Genomic DNA, 22,868 nt, shown 5'->3' with positions numbered 1-22,868 from the left:
CAGTACAAGACTTCTTGTCTAATCTGTAAATCTAATAAAAAGTTTATTTTTTAAGTGGTATCACACAAAGTGAACCATGAATAATAAGATGAGTTTTTCTTGGATGATTTCCGCAGATTTTTTTCCCTGATGATGACAAGGTTCTTGTTGAAACCGGTAGGTTAAATTGTATTTATAAAAAAAAGTGGTGAAAACAAAGTGAATTATTTTATAAAGTTAATAAGAAGAGTGTTATATGTATTACCATACTACAAAGTTAACAACGGTTTTAAAATACAATATATATAAACAACAGTTCTGTGCGCGTGATAACTGTATTGATGAAAAAATGAATAATCGTATCATAAGTTTCTAAATTGTAGAGTTCGCATGATCAAGCTCAGGCTACGCAGATATATTATTAACATGTGTATCAAACAAGAAGATAAATTAGTGGCAGGGCGTATTAGTTGGAATAAGTCTCCCCTACTATTCCGTTCCCCACCCGGATAGAGTTAGGAGGGGCCTCGTATTAGACGTATCACAGAATGCGGGTAACGGAATCGCAACAACTACGCACCGGGGACGACCCACTGCAGAGTGTAACCGAATCATCTCGAGTGGGACGGATGATGAGCGACTTGCGGCGTCTCGCTCTGCCGGATTGCGACACTTAACGGTGTCGTCGATTGTTTATTGGCGATTAGTGCGTCAGGACGGATTCGGTTATGGGACCTTACTATTTCTAGAGATAGGAGGTCAAATGGTTATATGTGAATAAAAACTAGTTTTCTGGAGAAAACAATTTTTTTAGCCTGAATTCTTATATTATTTATCTTTCATGGCTTGTATACTACAAGGAAGATTTGATTTTATTAAAAAATATATAAATCAATGAATATGATTTAATATCTTTTTCTTTTTCTGTGTTTGATGTCAGGTCCACCTGACGTCGACTATCACTTGAGAGCAATTGTCCTTGTCTTGGGAAGCTCTAAACAGTGCCTCAAAAGTTCTGATCTACGTCAGGAGCCAGGAGATCTGATTTATGCCCACACTTCGTTGACCGTTTATTTTACTTTTTATCTTAAGATTTGATATGATAAACGCCAATGAGTAAAAAAATGATAAAAAATTAAGAAAATATTAACGGTTAATTTTGAAAGAAATTGTGTCCATTCACTTTACATTGTTAACTTTACTTTACATTTTATTGTACTTTAGCTAGTAGGTAAGTATTTTTGTCAACACAGTCTTTGCCTAAAGAGCAAAAATGCGGATAAATTGTATGCACAATTATATTTAAGAAATAAATCAAATAAAATTGAAAAGGTACAGATCTAGTCGCGATTAACCTATATCCGCGCGAGCAGCCGCAGACCGCCGCGACGGCGAAAGATGCTCCCTCCGCCGCGGTCGGTCCGCGACTGTTCGGTATCACCTCCATCTCACGTGTCAGGCTGGCGAGAGGGACGCCGCTAGCGCATCTTCATACAACCCGTGCAGGACAGGTGTATCGCGGCGTAGCGGGCTCAAAGCCGCGTGTTGTGCGACAACAGTCAACCCGCGACCGCGGAACCGTGAGCGTCAATACGGAATCGCACGGCGAAACATACAACCGTAGCGATCTATACCGCCGCCGCGGCGTAGCGATCTTATTGGCTTATCGCTGCACGGGCCTACGGTGTAGCCGCTGCGACGCAATCACTAAACGATACAACCCCAAAAATAATGTCAAAATAAATATCCAAATTTAATTCTCAACTCAGTGATATAAAAAAAACTACATAATAAAAATAATATTTGACAGTTCTACCCTATAAAAATTTAAGACATCTTTTTTGTAATTCACATACGTGTTCATTTTATTTCATGATAAAATACCACAAAAATCATGTGATGCCAATTATTTTGTCCATTTTTATCCATTTGGCAAAAGTGCGCGAATTCTCTCACATCGGCACCAAATGAAGCCGCGATTGGACTTTTTAAGAACAGCCTTAAATTTGACCAGTTTTAAGGACATTAAAATCAGCCATAAACTTTTTATTCACCCTGCAACCACGAAACTACGTTGAGTTATTCAAAGGAACGTGTTACACATTAAATGACTGGATTTCATTCGACATTTACAGTCCATATATTACAGTCGTAAATTCGTTTATCTCGAACATCCTGGAGTGACATTTGTTGACCCGTTTTCTGTCTAAATACGTTAAGGTTTAGTACCTCGTGTTCCCGTAAACATAAAACGTCATACGTAAAGCAAAATTGTGGCATAGCGGTGCCTAAATCCGATGACGTAGTTATTTATTGAACTAATGTTATTGTTATTTGTGTTATAAACAATTACGTTACTACCGAAGAGGCTCTACATGTATCCGAAGACATCAAATTTATATTTATATTTTAAATAATCAAATAAGGTAAGAGTTAATTAATTAAGTGTAAATTCTTTTTTTACTAATGAACGATTGTAAAGCACTCTTCTTTTGTTATACCCATAAATGTAAATATAATAATAAAAATATGCTTTTTTTATTTGACATACATGTATATACTGCTCTGTAAATAAGAACACAGTAATTGAACAAATCATAAAAAAAAAATTAAAAAAAGTTTTTAAATTGAAAAGTTCAAATGCAGCATCATTTGTGTATTCCATAAAATTTGCAATTTTCTTAAATGTTAAAATAATGTGTTATGAAAAATTTAGCTCGGGTAACTTTATAAAAAAAAATACTGCGTTCTTATTAAGAAAGGCATTAAAACATACTGTTTGAACTAGATTTCATCATAGCAAAAATATTTATCGATACCTTATTAGATGCAATAAAAAGAATGCATAAGGAGTTTTGCGTATTACAATTTTTCCGTTTGTTAGTAAGTTCCTCTTTATTTAATCCTTATCCACATCCAATGGTGCATAGGGCATTGGGTGATAAGCACAAAGTGTTCACTTGATCGTCAGTAAATGAAGGCAAGTTAATCAGTCCTCCCCTTACATGGATAGGTACAAATAACGTATCTTTTATTTTCGATAGTCATGATTATTCTAAAAAATTAACTATATCATCAAATTTATTCATCCTAGATATCCTCAAAACTAACTTATTATTCCTCTTAAAAGTAACTTATATTTTAGCGAATGATAAGTGAGTATGGTGCCGTCGGTTTGGTTAAAATCATAGAAATGTATAACGCATATCAAAAATATATTGTGTAGGTTTATTTACCTTTCAATAAAGTTACCTAATTGCGTTTGTGTATATTTAAATTCCTTCATTTATTATAAATTCACCATCAGATTATGTTTACAAAATTCTAGTCCAACTGTCTTTCAAAGTCACAATGACAATTACGCTATAATTTTTTTTTTAGCGTTATCTTTTTCACATCTTGTTTGAATATATGCTTATTTTTAAGAAATTGTTTGCAAAGCCTTTGGTTTAAAGGCTTGTGTGCAGAAATTATAGAAACGATAGGGTTAGTAGATGAGAAACATACATAACCCGAGACTTCCGAATTGTGGAAAATGAACCCACGACGCCAGTTTCGCAGTCGATCGTCTACCCAACTTTGTCACAGCGCCTGTTTAACTAATTTTCAAAGTTGTAAGCTTTAATTCATAAATTTAGGTTATCATATATCCCTGTCATAAGTAAGGACACATGACATTTTCAGTAATCAAAAACGTGATGATATTCTAAAGTAATCCTTATGTATTGTTTCACACTTAATTCCTTAACAATGGTTTTATTTTAAATTCCATGTTACTGAATTATGTCAACAAACAGATACATTAAAAAATTATTGTTCCGAGCTTTAAGCTCCTTACTGGTGGTGGTTAAATGTTTCACAATAAGGCATTTTTATAACTATCATGGATGTTTTGATGGAGAATTGGAATTCCAATTAAATATAGCAATTTCTTGAATGTTTTTCGCAGATACTTTGTGGCATATTTTATAAACTTTATAAAATTGAACAACTTTATTTTAACCACTATTTATTATTATTACACTTTACCCTACCCGTTTTGACAAAAACCTTGTCATCATCAGGGTTTATCAATTTCTAAAACATTAAAATACTCATAATAAATTATAATCCCTTAACAAAAACCTTAGTGTGTGGAAGTTTTTGGTAAGGGAATGTAATTAATTATGAGTAGTTTAATGTTTTTACTGTTTTAGAATTTAATAAACCCTAATGATGACAAGGTTATTGTCGAAACCGGTAGTTTAAAGTGTACTTATAATTAAAAAAAGTGGTTAATACAAAGTTGTTTAATTTTATAAAGTTTAAAAAATATAGCAATGTTTCAGACGTAAAATATTTTATCATTTACATTTTTAAACACTCACGAGAAACCAATATAAAATTAATTTTCTTTTACTGCTTGTCCCTCAAGGATATGTATAATATACGTGATCTTATTAAGTGTTCAATTTTCTATTATTTTGTGGCTAGTCTGTCACAGAAACTTAATTAAAATTCTTCCTTTACGACAGAACAGACTCTTAGGTGCGTATATTTGAAACTTGAAAGGAAACCTCCTACAGTTTCATTGTGCCTACATGTGATGTTTCAAATTTATTCATAAATCTTGATAGAGTTATAACGCAGACAACTAGCGTCTCAGCCTCTCCTGTATTAACTCATGAATAATAAAAGGCAACTGAGCTACATTATATTGTTGAAGTCCACTAGAAAAAAAATATTTTTTTTAATTTTAAATTGATATTTTGGTATGTACAGAGTTTCCCAATATTAAAAATATCAAATCCAGCTTAATAATGCATTGTTGATTTGGTATGTGTAAATTCCTTAAACTAAAAAAATTAAATTGATTTATTCAATGCCATCGAGTACCTTTGCATGAAAAAAGATTAGAATATTACCAGAAGTAAATTTAAAGACAATATAATATTTAGAATAACTAGAATTTATTTTACCAAATGATCATAACGCACTTAGTAAAAAAAATTGGAATCCTGAATCCTGTAATATTAATGACTTAATATCCAAAATATATCTTCGAACAAATAAAATTCACAAAATGTTTTTAAATAAATGGAGGTCGTAAACCTTTTATTATTATTTTTAACTCATTTTTTAATATTTTGCAGGCGTAGCTTTTTTTTACTCTCGGTAAGAATGTTACATTAAATTATTGCTAGTGCCTAAAGATACTATATTCTTCAATGATGATACGTTACTGTAAAGTAAAATAAAAAGAAAACGAAAATACGAACCGTTTTGAATACTTTGACACAAAGATTCATATATGTATGCACAATACGCGTTGACTTGTATTGTTTTTATCCTCTAACTCGTAAAATGTCACACTTTTTAGTTTGTAAAAGTCGATCTTTATCGTTTTTTTACTGTATTTCGTTTTGTACCGACATTTCTTGGTGGAATACATTTATATAATAAAACAATAACAATTTAGTTCTTACATTTTTATTTTATCTGACCAGTGACTGAGTTTTGTCGTTACCTACACCATCACACTGTTGATAGATCACCAGTCTAACGATGTCACAAATTGTCACAAAATGTCAAAAATTGGTCACTTATGAAATAAAATTATACTGGAAAAAACCATACAGTTGACAAATGTATGATATGTTTTTTTTTACTGGCCTAAAACTAGAAACGTAAATCATATCTTTTAACTGTATTAAAAAATATATATATACTTAATTTTATTGTCATTTAATCTATTATAGTAAAAAATATCAATTTCGTTTTTAAGTCCTTAATAAGTGAACGAACGCATTCAATACTGAACCTACATTGAACAAAATATTTGTTTTCGTTAATCCGGTAACGGAATAGCATTATTTCTTGCGTAGAAATAGTGCGAGAAAAATAATAATACCATTCATTGTCTGATACACTTAGAACACCAATATATCACCGGAAAATATTTATAATTATCAATTTCGCCTGAAAGAGAATAATTGTCTGGTGGTTGATTCGATTTACTTAGTAGATGAGTTAAAGAAATCCGCCTTAGGGGTCAAATTCGGAAACCTCTTATACCGTGATGTTCGAAACGATAAACCTAATATAGCCCCAAGGACATCAGTGGTTTAAGCTTACTAAGAATAATATGAAAACAATATAAATATTTATGGTCTATATATAATTTATTGTTTTTTTTCTAGCACCATAACTTACCTGCGACATATTACCAGACGTATTGGATGAGAATTTGCTTATTTTATTTAGTACCGTAAGGTTTTTAAATAATATTGTCTACAAGGAAAAATAATCAATATAAAGTTTTCTAACGTAATAAATTAAGGTTTTGTATTTTAAATATTGTTAACAGTATTAGTTTCATGTAAAAATACTTACGCAATAAAACAAACACAATTAAGGCCTTTCTTCATAACATTTTTTTAAGAATTTAAATAATATATTTTATTTCATTTGAATAAAAATTTTGGTATTTAAGTACAAGATAGCATTATATTTGTAGTATTTATCATTTATTTATTTATTTTAACTTCATGTACAGAAAATAAATAAGTGCATTGGCGGGTTTATTGCTTAAAAGCGATATCTTCCAACCAACCAAAAACAGACAAGTGATATTGATCAAAACGATTGATACCATATATAGCTGTTTGCAATCAGAGGGTAGATAGTAGGTACTTGAACATTCATCATTCGTAAGAAAGAAAGATAAACACATACACAGCATTGATTTCAACCGTCTTCGTTAGTACAAGAAAGTACAAAATGTATTTTCGTCACCACTTCGCATTTGAAGTTCCGGGTTCGATTCTGGAGAGGCTAAAAATAAATATTTATCATTTTCAATCTCATATTCATTTAACCACCCTGAAGAGGTACAAGACGCACTCTTTTACTCATCCAATTAACGATCAAGATAGCAATGCGTCAGTATGATGCTTTGTTCTATGCACCATTTGGTACAGATAAGGGATTAAAAGATATATATTAACACTATGGAATCACATACGTTGTGAATTTATTTATATATGTACATATATGTAAATCTGGTAAAGATATATGACTGTGTATCGATATAGCCGTAAAAATGTGTCTTTCGTATCTTTACATAAAAACAAGGACATTAAAAAAAAACAGATGTTATCCTACTCAGGAATATCTGGATATATGGAAAAATATATAAAAAATAAAGCTATTTACTATGTTTTTTTTTTATAATGTTTTATGTTGACGCTTGCAAAATTGTGATTTGAAAGTATAGTTAAGCTTTATTTTACAACTAACTTACAATCCCAACTTATTACGAGGTTGCACAAAGTCAGACACAGTAACAGTAATGATCTTTTAAAGATTTCGTTAAACTTCTGACAGCCATATCATCGTGAAAAATGAACTCTCGCTTCCTTTGTGATTGACATGCCAGGGTCTTGGGATCGAATCCCCTTCCCGAGCAAATCCAATTGATGCACTTCGGGTCCGGGTTTTTCAAATCACACATAAAATAAAAAAAAGCTCACTATCATTTAAAGCTACACAAATCATTGTTAATAAAATTGATACCGAAAATATTATACACAAGAATTACTGCTTTTTTCAAAATACGAAATCCCTTAAATGGATACCATTTTTTTAAAAATAAAGTCTGCAATATGTGCAATGAAATGCTTTACTAAATAGAATCAATAATATTTATTTAAAAACGTTCAAGAAAAATGTTGAAGTAAGTGTAAGTTATAATATTATATAGTTATAATTGCGCACATGACATTTTTTTACTATTCTTTTTTAAAGCGAAAACTTGTAATTGGAATGATAATTTTAATTTTTTTTAAATATTTTTTGTTGGTTTTCCAATAAATAAATAAAAATGCAATTGAAAAATAACCTCTAAAAAAAATCTTATTTAAAAAACATTCAAATTAATTCAACCCAATTCGGGTACATAATTTAAATAATTTATCACTCAGTATATGCAGTGCCTATTGTGTAACTGGAGGCCCCAGGATTCTCAGTTTTTTTTAGCTTTGTTTCCAACTAAATACGAACAATAACTCAATCATTCATTTTACGTACACAAACTATCTAAAAATCATTTTTAAATTTTCGATAATGCTTATATTAGCCATCCATTTTTGCATTATTTTACCATTTGAATATCTATCATTCATCTTTATACCACATGTTTGTCTGAGTGATCGCATTCAGAATGTGTATTTTCATCCAACTCCATGATTCACTTCCGTACTTCCGTCATGTATTTTTACAAGAGTACGGAACTGCGTTGTCCACTGCCTGCTTAACTTCCACTGTAAATCTATATGATACAGCTAATTCCCGGTTTTAATTCACATTTCTTTATCTTTATGAAATAAGAAGTTGAAAATAATTAGGTACATTACATAAAAAATAAAACATTTAAAAATTATTATTTCGCTGAAATTTTTTTAAAATATTTATTTTAAAACGTTTTGTTGAAAAAACGGTTTATTAGATATATTAGTTTATCTTCGCAATATGATCATTGACTAACATTGTTCTGCCTTCTACCTCATTCACGTTAAGTTAGACCTCGTATAACACCTATCAGATAAAAACATCCAACTCCACTACCATACAGATACGGCTGTCCTAATCGAATGCTATTATTCAAATTAAAATTAACTATTGGCTCGTAGTGATTTATGATAAGTACGCGTAAAGATTATGCTAATTTACGAATATTGAAAGTGAATAAGATCCATGTATTAAAATGTCTGTTGAGAGTTGGATTATAAGGAGGATCTAAATACATGAAATAATAGATTTATATTATCCACTGACACTTCGTGATGGAATTGCATTTTTAATTTATTATTAGATTAAAACCAATATTTTTAGCTTTTCCACTTTTTTATTTGACCAGCGACCGGGTTTCGTCGTTACCGACATCATCAGACTGGTGAGAGGCTTTACAAATTTGTATGTTATATATAAAAGAAGGCAGGAGTTGATAACCATGATTTGATATAATTTTATGAGAAATTAATTTAATTTTAGTGAATTTAAGTATTGTATGATATTTTAAATATTTTTTTATAAAGGTTTTTTGTATTGAAAGCACGATTTTATATAAAGTTAAAATAGATTTGTATTTTTTGTAAATGAATTTAAATTATGTAACGAGGTATCAGGAAATGCTGGTTGACGGCTCCTTCCACTAAGCTGTGGTTGTCCGGGGGGAGTCCGAAGTTCTCTGAAATGTAAATTTCCCGGCAGTCATTTCTTATCGACAAGACATTAAGGCATCTATTGTTTCTTTTCTAATGGGTAAAGTAAGGGAGAATGAATGTGTGTTACTTGATCATTTAATATGTATTTATTATGACAATTTTTTAATCTATTTATTTCCAAAATTTCGAGCCTATCTAATTTTTTACCTTTACTACATTTGTGTAAGATTTTTACATTAAAATTTTTATCGAAATCATGATTTGACTCTATCAAGTGGTTTGCAAAAGTGGAGTTTTCTTTTTTATTTCTCCAACTTTGGACATGTTCGTTTATTCTTATTTTAAACGATCGTCCTGTTTGCCCCACGTATTCAGCACTGCATGATCCACAACTTAATAAATATGAGCCTGAATTTGTTTCTTTTTCCCTTTTATCTTTATTATTAATTAGTATCTTCCCCAGATTATAATTATTATAAAAGGCTATGGAACATTCATCTTTGTTCGCTAGTTTTCCGATTCTGTTACTACTATCCCCTATAAAAGATAATTTAGCCCATTTTTTAACTACTTTTGAAGTCTCTGTAATGAGAGCTTTATTTAATTGAGATGTTGCAAGTCTCTTTTGTTTTTTCCTAATTAATTGATCAATTAAACCACATTCATAACCGTTATTGGAGGCTATCGTCTTTATGATATTAAGTTCAGAGTTGTAATTATCATTATTTAATGGGACATACAACAGCCTATGAATTAAACTATGAAATACAGCGAGTTTATGGGAAATATGATGCTTAGATTTGTTATGAATGATGTTATCGCGAACATGTCCAAAGTTGGAGAAATAAAAAAGAAAACTCCACTTTTGCAAACCACTTGATAGAGTCAAATCATGATTTCGATAAAAATTTTAATGTAAAAATCTTACACAAATGTAGTAAAGGTAAAAAATTAGATAGGCTCGAAATTTTGGAAATAAATAGATTAAAAAATTGTCATAATAAATACATATTAAATGATCAAGTAACACACATTCATTCTCCCTTACTTTACCCATTAGAAAAGAAACAATAGATGCCTTAATGTCTTGTCGATAAGAAATGACTGCCGGGAAATTTACATTTCAGAGAACTTCGGACTCCCCCCGGACAACCACAGCTTAGTGGAAGGAGCCGTCAACCAGCATTTCCTGATACCTCGTTACATAATTTAAATTCATTTACAAAAAATACAAATCTATTTTAACTTTATATAAAATCGTGCTTTCAATACAAAAAACCTTTATAAAAAAATATTTAAAATATCATACAATACTTAAATTCACTAAAATTAAATTAATTTCTCATAAAATTATATCAAATCATGGTTATCAACTCCTGCCTTCTTTTATATATAACATACAAATTTGTAAAGCCTCTCACCAGTCTGATGATGTCGGTAACGACGAAACCCGGTCGCTGGTCAAATAAAAAAGTGGAAAAGCTAAAAATATTGGTTTTAATCTAATAATAAATTATGAAATAATACATATTAATTATCGCAAGAATACTGTTTATAAGACCTTGAACTTTTAAACAGTAGAAAAATTAACAGTACTAGATACTTATTTATATCATATAATGATCGTAAAGTGCTTTCAAGAAGTACAAGCCAATAATTCGTAACTAAAAAAGGTTAAACCTTAATAAACATGCATAAATACTTAACAAAAATTAGCGTTAATATACTCGCAACTAAAAAAATTAAATTACATTATCATAAGATAAATGATTATTTCGTTCAATATAAATGAAAACTTTTACTTGTTTCTTTTTGATACGTTGAAAGACATTACTTATTCGCAATGAGCCGCTAATGTACCTACACATAATATCTATGAGAAGTTAAATATAAATAAATATACTTTTATAGTTTTTAGAGATGTTAAGAGGGACTCGCAATCAGTATGCGTTTGGCAACGCAATCGTATCTGCGAAAGATTTTTTTGAAATGTGTATCAGAATTTGACTTTTTTTTAGAAATACATCTTTTAAAAAAACATCATTCTTTCTACAACTCCTTACCTATCAATTACTATTTTTTTTTTTGATACCATATATTTATTTCAAAGCAAAACTTAATTTTCAATACAAAAAAGGTGTTTTAAGAAAAAAAATACGTTAAATGTTACCGTGACTTAGAGAAAATTATGTTGCGATTTATCGTATATTGGGCCTTTAATCTTAGACCATTTTATTCAGAATTTAAACTTGATTATATGGATTAATTAACACTTAAAATTGTAAAAATATCATTTCATAGTAACCTTTCCATGTGCATTAAAAAAATAACAAAATTTCAATTAGATATTGCTGAGGTAGTCTAAAGATTTTAAAGTCATGTTTGTATATTTTTTAAAGCCTCATAATTTTTCTGATTTCAGGGAACGCATCTACGTTTACTTAAATAAAGACGTGAATTTGAGAGAACTAGTAATATATTTTCTAAGCCTTTTGAACAAATAATTTAGTGAAACGTTAAGTAAGTGAGAAGTGTTGAACATTTAGATATCGTTGTCGAAAATGATTGATGAAATATCCACCTGAAGTCAGTTGAAAACAGATGATTGGGGCCTGTCTTCTGATGTATTGATTCCTGTCCTGCAAACTGACTACTTCATGCTTCAAGGTGAGATTGAAGATTTTTATATTTTTTCTATGAATTTTGTATACCATTGGATGATAAATCTATGTTTATTGTGATATTTAATTTTTTTGTTGAAAATATAATTTATAAACGAACAGTTATATACTTCAAACTACGCGATGTCTCTAGGGCAGTAAGATTTTATATCTCAACATAGATGAGGAAGAATTTGAAAGTCTAAGTATTTACAGGGCCTTTGACCTGTAATAGGTTAGTTTAAACCATAACTTTATACACTGTAACATGTACCATTCTACCCATAATTAAAAACACACTCCTTTTTTTGTTGCTAGAATTCAAAAATGATATAATTCACACGTCTTTTCGTGTGTCATTTCTCGGCAGCATGTATGGTTGATTTCAGTAAGCTTTTTATTTAACAGACATCCTTGTTTTATTTACAATACATTTTTAATTATTTTATTTATTTATCAAAAATAAATTAAAATGTTTAAAATATTTATGATCCTTACCAAATTATTTACTCACTGGGAGACGTCTAAAAATATGTTTTTTCTAAAGCTTATAATTTGATTAACTATTTTTTACAAAACATTTTGAGTGTGTCCAAGTCCATGTTCATAAATCCGGGATTTCACCGCTCAAAAGTAATTTTTACATGTTAACATACCTAAGCCTTGCTAATTCCCAGACTTCCATATTCTTCTTCATCTATGTATGTTGAGATGTTAAAATGTAAAAATAGCGCATAAGCAGAGAAAACCCAAGGTTTTGAACAAGGATTTGAAAACCACCAAATTGATGTCTAAGTATTTAACTATCAAAAATTGTTTCGAATTGTTAATTAATCCTCCCGCCAACGTAGTTGGGAAATTATGAAAACCGTTATAAGTTCTGAAATAAATAATAAAATAAAATAAAAACTACAATGATTTTCAGTACAATCTACTGAGAAATTCACTTCATTTTAAGAAGTATCAATAAATCTTTATATGTAATAATTACAAATACCGTTAAGAACTTTTAAAAAGATATCGTATGATAGATGGTTGTACATATTTATACCCAATAATGTATTTTTTTTCCAATCTTTATGATACCGAAGGAGATTTTTTCATCCCTAATTGGACAGTTATTTCCTTTTCTTGATCATTATTTTATATCTCTTAATAGTTTAATATCGATTTTATTACTTCCAAGCACATTAAGTTGAATCCTTTCATCTCAGTAGCATAATGAATACTGCTTTTTGCTACAGCACATGAACTTCTGAATTCAATTCATACGGTATTTTTTGTTTTTTTTTTCTAGATTAAATATATGCTTTATTTGAACTAATTAACCATCAAATCATCACATGCCTTCAAATAGTGTTTTCTATCTGCAGTATCCATGAATTTTTTGGTCTTCCTCTAGATGTTATTCGGGGAAAATCCAAGGAGAATCTAAATAATAATTGTGATAACTTAAAAATAATTGAATGAATAAAATAAATCTCTAGTAGGTACCTGAACAAATCTTTACTGATTATGTGTACAATACCTATTTCATATAGTTAGACACCTGTCTACCTATGTAGATTAGTCTCGACCCAGTTGCTACCACCGACGTACACGTCTTGCAGATTGCAATATGTCCACATTTAATATCCCCTCTTGTTTGAAGATAGAAGTAGGCGGAGCTAATAATCCCCCCTAGATTAAGTTCCCCTTCTCCCACCCCTCGCGTTATGAGTGTGTCGCAAGTCGCACTGACTCCGTTTGAGTTCTGGCGAGAAGCCTCCTATAAATGACCATATTTATGTAACGCTGTTTATGACTCCGTTTATTGGCTTTCAATTGCGGTTTCTGCTTTTTGTTCAGATTTTTAGCTGTTCATCAAAACAACCAGTTATTTTGTATTTTAAACTATCTACTATGTATATATATACATATATACAATATATATATATATATATATATATATATATATATATATATATATATATATATATATATATATATATATATATATATATATATATATATATATATATATATATATATATATATATATATATATATATATATATATATATATATATATATATATATTGTATATATGTATGTTACAAATACAAAATTAAGTATTGCATATTGACATACAAATCCAACAAAGGCAAGGTCTGTATATGGGTATAAATGTTATTTTAAATGTCTGTTAACATTAAACCTATTGAGAAAAGACGTTAGATATAAAAAAATGTACGTGCTTAATAAGAATCACAGTTTTTTTTTATAAATCAAAATGGATTTTTATAATGCCATTAAAAATTATTCAATTTTCATTCATTATTTCAACAAAAATATTGTTCGAATCAAATTAATATGATTTATCTTATTCATTTGATCCCTAGGAAATGCGTTATGTATGTATGTATGAATATATGTGTTTACATAAATTAATATATATATATATATAAATATATATATATATATATATATATATATATATATATATATATATATATATATATATATATATATATATATATATATATATATATATATATATATATATATATATATATATATATATATATATATATATATATATATATATATATATATATATAAATGCTTGTGTGTGTTTGTATGTGCGAATACAGGTATCTACAAACATATTTACACATGCGCATTGTTCGAATTACGCAAGCACGTTACATGGCATTATTATGTCAAACGTGCATCACAGCAAATAAAGCTATTGTTGTCGTATATTTTTGAGATGCACGAATCAGCATTGTGGATTCTCCGTCGAACAATCATCCCACAGATGCGGTCGCAGATCGATCCGATAAAGCGACAATCAACTCCGCGCCAACGGCATTCAATTACATTCAACCCCGACGGGGAATGTTTGGAGCACATAATGCAATCATAAAGTTTCATTTGGCTTATCTCAGTGGTACATCTCCCGACCCGTAGCGTCCTCACAGATGCGCACACTTCTGCAAACACTCGCGGCAGACCTGGCTTCAGTAATTATAAAAGTAAACATAATTTTTAATAATTCATACATATCCTTTCTAAACTCACAAGTCGAACCATAGAGCAACAACTACGAGTATATACCTCATTACTTCATTGTTAACTTAGAACTGTAGTTTAAAATCATGCCGTTAGCGAGATAGTGAGTGTTTTTGACTAGAATTTTCACTCACATGTCAGTTGCTACAATGACATGAAATTATAGGTACTATAAACATAAAGAGCTAATCCACTCACCATACGATAAAAACTTCAAAACTTATAATGTTAAAGCTTAAGTAGGACCATGGTAAGTTTGTAATTAGCTTTTAACTAGATTTCAAAGTCACTTGGACTTAAGGTAGTTCAAAAAAATAGTAAAATAATAAAATTCACATCCAATTCTAATGTACTGTTCAGTATTGTTCATTATAATGCTGAAAATATATAATATATCTACTGTGTTTCTGTACCTCAAACCAATGATTATTTAATTAACTAATTTTCAATCATTGCTTTATTTTTTTATTTTAGCTCTAAAAAATTCTCCAGTTATTATACCGCTGTAAAACAACAGTCAACGTTTTAACTGTCATTGCATGAACTATAATTAGGGCAGAGTTTTGAGGTTTTAAAACTCTACAAACTTCAGATATAAAGGGTTAAAGCACAACAACATAATGCGAAAATTTACCCTTAAGTTGGTCAAAAACTATTAATATATTAATTGGTGTGATAATCTAAGATGAAAAGTATTTTATACATTTTTGTTGCCATTAAAAATGTATTTGCTTTTTACTTACAATTACATTTTTAATGGCAACATTCTACGAATATTATATTGAAATCGAAAATGATTACATTTTACCATCATTATGTTCTTACCAGAAAAGGAAAAAGTTAAACAAATTGATAAATATTGCGTAACTTTGACTATTGACATTAAGTATATTATGATATGTTTGTCTTAAAAATACAACACACTTAAAGCTTATTTGTTATTTTTTAAACGTAAAGTAAAAAAATTATATGTACTACTCAATTCTTTGAGTGTTACTGCGTGACCCTCGATTTCAGAGATGTCGATTTGTTTTGACGGTTTGTGTATATTTATATTGTTGAAAATTTGATCCACACAAAGAGCTCTTTGATAGGGAATTGATGCGGTCATGCTTTCTGCTGCAATTATGTGTTATTGTCCTCAACATTCGGGTGATGTGTGTTATGCAGAACAAATTGATTAGATGGGAGATAAATAACCCCAAATATAAGAATGATGCTAAATATTACTATATACATTGTTACCATGTTGACATGAATTTCGTAAATCATCGAAAAGGAAGGAATTTAAATAAAATATTGGTAATTTTACATACTGAAGGGAGATAAGTGCCCTTGAGGTTTGATCGAATTTTACGAAAATGGTACATAAATCATCCAATATTATTATTTTATTAACTATGAACGTAATATTTCGACTCCTGATCTGACCACTTCTAGCATTTGAAATACTTGAACATATCAAAATTTCATTTCATATTTGCCTCATACATTTTTTTTTAATCGGCGGATATGTATGAGAAAATTGCCGCGTTCTATTCTCTCTGCCTACCACTGAGGAGAAGTAAGGTGTGGGTTAGACAGTAAGTACCTAAGTTAAATGTAACATAATTAAATTATAATGATGAATTATATACAAAAGCTGTTTTAAGTTTAGTGCGTATCTATAACTGAATATGACAATGTGCTTAACGGCTGGAAAAAATAAATAAATAAAAGTGTTAAAAATAAGTATGAGTTACATTTTAAGAAAAATGATATTTTACTATATAGAAATCTTCAAATAGGTTAAATTTTCATTTCAATGAAAAAATATAATAAACGAAGTATATTTTTATTTCTTTATCTTGAGAAACCAGTCGCTTAATAATGACCAACCTTGTCTTAGACAGAAGACGCCGGCATTCTGCTTTAACCTTTATAATTAATAACTTACCTTATAAATACATTCACATACATAAACCACTTGATAAAACTTAATATTTTCTCGAATTCCGTAACAAAAACTAACTTATATTCAAACGACCACATGTAGATACGTTACATGTCATGAATTGATCGATAAATATCGATTAAACAAGTTTGAATAGAGCCTGACTATTAATTACATTAATAAAGATGGTGAAAATCATAAACCAAATACAAATAAGGGATTTGATAAGAATAAAATACGAGACTGGTGTAATTTCTCTTGTAAAAGTTCACTCGCTATAGCGCGGCGCATTCAAGTTCTGTGAGATGTCAACGCATTAGAAAGCGCGCAACCTGACCAGAGCTTCTGCTTTGCTGGACATTTGGCATTGCGATGTACACTCAAAGCTTCTGATTCTGAAATAAGCGTTTATTCAAATATGTGATATTTTCCCGTTATTAAAAAAGTATATATGAATATATTAATACATATGTACTAATATTATTCGAAGAGGATGTGGTTCTTAGTAATGAAAGTTTGGTTTTTTTTTTTTGATTATCTTAATTTTTCATAATTTAAAAATTATATTTAATTAAAAGAGAAATTATGAAGAAAAAAATATAAATAACACTTATTTAACAATCAACTTTGCACCTTAATTTTTTTATCAAGTGTGTTTTTTATTTATTGATTTGGCGTTTAATTTGTAGAACTCCATTTTAATTTATGTATTAATTTTTAATAAATCACTGATTTTTTGAGTCTACTAAGTTGTATTTTATTAACAAAAACACATAAAAAATTAATATTGTGACAATTGTTTTATCTAGTTATGGCATTCGTTTGAAAATGCCGTAACTAGGCTAAAAAATTGTCACGATATTAATTTATTTCGTGTTTATGTTAATAAAATACAACTTTTAGATTAAAAAAATCTGTGTTTGATTTAAAATGAATACAAAAAGTGTGATTTTTATTAAACTATTGAAAATAATACAACACTTAAGATGGATCTTCAAATGATCTTCAAATTATGTTGGGTACTTTATTTCTTATCCATGTTCTCATTCAGATGGTCCATAGGGCACTGCAATAAATCCACATAATGTTAATTTGATCATTAAATATAAGAAAGGAAGGTTTCAGTCTTGCGTCAAAGATTCTTTCATTTAGCAGTGGGTTATAATTGATGCAAAACAGATGATGAAAATGAAGGCGTTTAGACGATAAAGGATATTACTGCTTCATATAAAAAATGTAGAAAAAAGAATTAATTATGATTATTGCCAGTTAGTACTTGATTTTTTTACTTTGCTTGTATGGATAACTTTAATATATCTAGAATGTAAGTGAATCGTTCCTTAAATGACATAAAAAAGTTTAAATCTCTACAGTAAAAAAAAATATTTAATTATTTCTGCATTTGATGCTTTTCATAATAGTTATCTTATTTCAATATCTAGAAGTCACAGAAATGGTTTCGAAATGTGGTAATATTTTATTTATTTATTTACGAATTAAATACGATTATCCTTTATCAACAAATAAAATAAAAGGTGAATAACCTCGGTTTAGTATTATAACCACTATAAATTAAGCAAGATAACCACACATCAGTCCAATGTCCATGATAAATGCAATAGGTGCGGTTAAGAGAAAAAGAGATAGAAAAAGATATACTTGGCGCAAATAAAATAAGTAACGTTTAACTTAGCTCAATTATTAAACCCGATCGCCATCGACACAAAATCAGAACATTTAAGTAATCTTAACGACTGAAATAATTTTAATTACTCTTACTTGCTGTTAGTTAGATCCTAGCTGAGCATCTTAATTGCAGCACTTAATTTTGATATCGATGGCTTAGTTGAGTTGGAGCTGGCTGAAGGCAAATGGAATAATGCACTAATCTGGTTTATTATTTTCACAATGAACGTTAACTTAGTTACCTAACATTTATTTGAATGCATTATATCTTAACCCAACCGGTTCTTAGTATAAAATTGCACTAAATTTAGCAACAATGTATCCGAACCCTTTCACTCCCCATCAACGCAGTTTTGTACGAAGGTACTCGGACGTTCTGGGATAGATATATAAACATAACCTGTCGTCCAACACTTTTTATACATATATTTTCGATACAATTTTGAGACGATATGTAATTTTATTTAAATCTAAGGATGGTCTCTTTTTAATGAATAAATAAAATTAAAACGTTAGTCTCAAAACGCATGAAAATGATATAAGGATACGATTTTATTTACATAAAGTATAATGACATCAAAATTAACACTTCCCATTGAGATATAAGTCCAGGGCAGCTTAAGGAACTCACAATCCGTATGCGATCGGCAGTGCCAGAAGCCGGTCGTCGTCTCTGGGCACGATGTGGAAACATATAATTTTATATATTTGGATAATTTTTTTTAAGAAAACGCATTGTTAGCCCATACTATTTTTTATCGAGTTTTGAAAACAAACCGGAGTCAAAGGGTTACAACAATGTTGAAAACTAGTTACATAACAATAAACGTAATGTAGGTATCCAATTGAAATAAGGAACAATATTTTATTAAAAATGCATGCTAATATTGAAAGTATTTTATACAGAAGTACCTACTTTAATAAATATTTTTCTTACATCCATGAATTAAAGCATTTCTAAATATTTTTTCATATTTCAAATTACTGAAGTGTTTTTAGCACAGTTATTGGCTACAAAATAAGGGAATATTTATTTTACTACGAAAATGCGTAAAAAAATATTATGAGTTAAAAATAAATATATCAGCTCTACATTACTAATAAAATATTTTTTATCTACTTTGATTCACTATTTCAGTTAACTCTCTTCTCAAATTTAAGCGTTGGGCTCATATCTGTACCTAACCATCACCTCTTTCCTAATTTTTTTTTCTATTTTTCACTTCACTATGAAGAAGTAAAATTTTCTTCCTTTACGATATATTTAACAATCTTTTTTATTCAGTTTAAAACTGTTTCACATTTATTCTTTCCATTTTTTTCTCTTATTCTGTACATATATATTCTATTAAAATATATGCCGATTTTCAAATATCCATATATGCGTACCTTGCATAGTAAGTATAAAACATATAAGTGCGTATTTTTGTTGATGATTATAAAATTCGTTTTTAAAAAAATACATAAGTCAAAATGTATTTTAAAATTAATTTTCATAAAATTTCAAGGAATTAATAAATCTCAAATAACAGATATATAATTTTGAAATACAAAATAATATTGTAAATCACGTTACTTTTATTGTATAAATGGAAATTTGTCCTTATTTTCTATTGTGATTACTTTACACCTGCAAAAATGTAACGGATTTTGTCGTGTAAACATTTTTCACATTAGTTAATGATTATTAATTTTTGACATCTCAACAAAGATGAAAAATAATATGGAAGTCTGGGCATTTACGGGGCTGACGACCATCATAGGCTGGTTAAAATGGTCACTTTACACACGTGTAACATTCTTCTTCACCTTTTTTGAGATGTCCAAAAATAATATGAAACTAACTTTTATAATTGGAGATTATCCAGATTTTTTGTATTTGGACTTACTCAAAATGTTGTTAGTAAATGAACATTATTTACAACATTTTGAGTGCGTTCAAATACTTGTTCACAAAATCTGGATTATCTCCAATTACATGAGTTATTTCCACATTATTTTTTGACATCTCAAAAATTATCTCGTCAAATTATAAGCTTAAATAATAAAAATGAAAATGATATTCTCTGGCGTTTCTCATGTGTACAATTATAATCTAGGATCGGATCTCACATACTAATAAAAGAGTTTCTGCTCAGTAATAAGCTTCATTTCATCTCACCAATAGATGTCTCTAGTGAAGTTTAAATGATTCAAGAACAACGTTTCAAAATTGGTTCACATATATAGAACTTCCAAGAATTTGAGTAGTGTGGTTGTCAATAATGGGTAGAATTGGTGAATGTTACACGGGTGTAAAGTGATCACTTAAAGCAGCCTATGACGGTCGTCAGCCCCCTTAAATACCCAGACTTCCATATTCTTCTTCATCTTTGATGAGATGTAAAAAAATAATATGAACTTTATTTACTCACCCACAAGTAGGTATCATCATAAAATAATATGAATATAACACTTGTTAATATTTTAACATAACATATTGAATACTGTCTATGAACATAAACCTGGTATGAGTTCTTGCATGAGGTCATTCTTATTATTGTCAAGCATCACTATATTACCAAGTTCTCGTATTTATAATGTTTTTTATTCATAACCTCATAAATTTAATCCTTCACGTATAGATACGTGTTGCCCTTTTAAATTTGCATAGAAAAAAAGGTTCATCCATTTTTTGCAGGCGGATATAAAAATATCGTACAAAAGGCAGGTTTTTTGCGCATGCTTAATAAATGTATCACACACACATAATATTATGATGATTACTTTGCGGTTTTAAAGTTTGTTTGTGATGTGAGTTTGAATTTATTTATCCCGTGTTATGTTGAATGTGTATTTATAATTCACGGATATATATTTTTCCGATTTGCGAATAGTATATAGTAGAATTACGTAACCATATTGTTAACATTTATGATATTTACTGTCTTCACTTGGATATCAACTACTTGTTTATAATAATAATAGTAATAACTATTTATTCCAGCTTGACTAAGTGGTGAGTGCAATACTTAGTCAGCCATATATGTTTTACAATTTTTTTTATATTATGAAATTAAAAATAATAAACAAAAAAGAAAGTGATAGAAAAAAAAATATATATATACAATAATAATAAATTTGGACAGATGTAGATGAAAATTAGCTCGCTGGCAAACGCAGCATATATTTTGTATATTAAAAGCATTGCTCAGTTTGTGGTCTGGTAATAAAACACTCTCCTTGCCATCCACTGTTAACTTTGTGTAATACTGCTTTTTTATAAACTTATTTCGTAATAATTTTATTTTAATTTTAATGACCTGATAATGGAATTATTTCCCATAACCGGTAGTCACAAATAAGAGTTTGTCAAAAAGTGGTATTACACAAAGTAAGCAATGGATGGTAAGGAGAGTGTTTTACTACTTAATTTAAGATATTTATATTATCCACTGACACTTCGTGATGGAATTGCATTTTTAATTTATTATTAGATTAAAACCAATATTTTTAGCTTTTCCACTTTTTTATTTGACCAGCGACCGGGTTTCGTCGTTACCGACATCATCAGACCAGTCTGATGATGTCGGTAACGACGAAACCCGGTCGCTGGTCAAATAAAAAAGTGGAAAAGCTAAAAATATTTGTTTTAATCTAATAATAAATTAATTTAAGATATTTCATCAAAGATGAAGAATAATACAGAAGTCTGAGAATTAACAGAGCTTACGACCTGTCATAGGTTAGTTTAAGCGATCACTTTATACGTGTGTTACATTGAACATTTCATCCATAATTAACAACCACAAACTCAAATTTTGGATGTTATATCTATGCTCCAATTATAAACAGCTTACGCGTGCTTTATATAAGTTTTTACTAAGACTTTCATTGTATATATGTTACTTTTTGCCGGAATTATTTTACACACTAGGAGATTATTTTCAAACTTCTTTTTTTACCAGTATATATTTTCCATATTCCATTTTAAAATATCAACAAAAAAAATAATACAAATAATTCCGAATTTGTTCACAATCAAAAATTGAAGCCACACTAACACTTTTCGAATTATAGCATAAAAAGTTTCCAACGTTTCATTAGCGTGAGAACTTACGGTCTGAAAGTTAGAACGTTCTCAGTATGCTTTAGTGACACAATTATATGCCTTACTTGGATAATGTAATTAGTACTGATTCACACAGGGTCGATAATCGATCGGCACTTTCTCATCGCATCCCAAATGAATTTCATGTCTAAACTAAGTAGCGACATTTAACCCATTCTCTACAAGTAAAATCGAATATTTCACTTCCAATTTTTTTCTTAATGAAATAAAAATTGGAGAGGTCTATCGCGATAAAATACTAC

At 29.3% G+C, this 22,868-nt stretch overlaps 1 protein-coding gene across 1 annotated transcript in view; it reads left to right on the top strand.

Moving 5' to 3' along the window:
• Positions 1-1,536: 1,536 nt before the first annotated feature.
• Positions 1,537-22,868, top strand: part of LOC148301305 (uncharacterized) — a 162,817-nt gene continuing 141,485 nt past the window's right edge. Inside the window, exons 1-2 of the mRNA XM_088273461.1 lie at positions 1,537-2,405; positions 11,605-11,849. The gene's annotated coding sequence lies outside the window, so the exon portion shown is untranslated. The remainder of the gene's footprint in view (positions 2,406-11,604; positions 11,850-22,868) is intronic.

This window comes from Brachycentrus maculatus, unplaced genomic scaffold (genome assembly GCF_059751285.1).
Source record: "Brachycentrus maculatus isolate JH-2025_06_01 unplaced genomic scaffold, ASM5975128v1 h1tg000583l, whole genome shotgun sequence".
NCBI lineage: Eukaryota > Metazoa > Arthropoda > Insecta > Trichoptera > Brachycentridae > Brachycentrus > Brachycentrus maculatus.
Note: the sequence above shows the minus strand (reverse complement) of the source record. Positions and strands in the feature narration are given on the sequence as shown.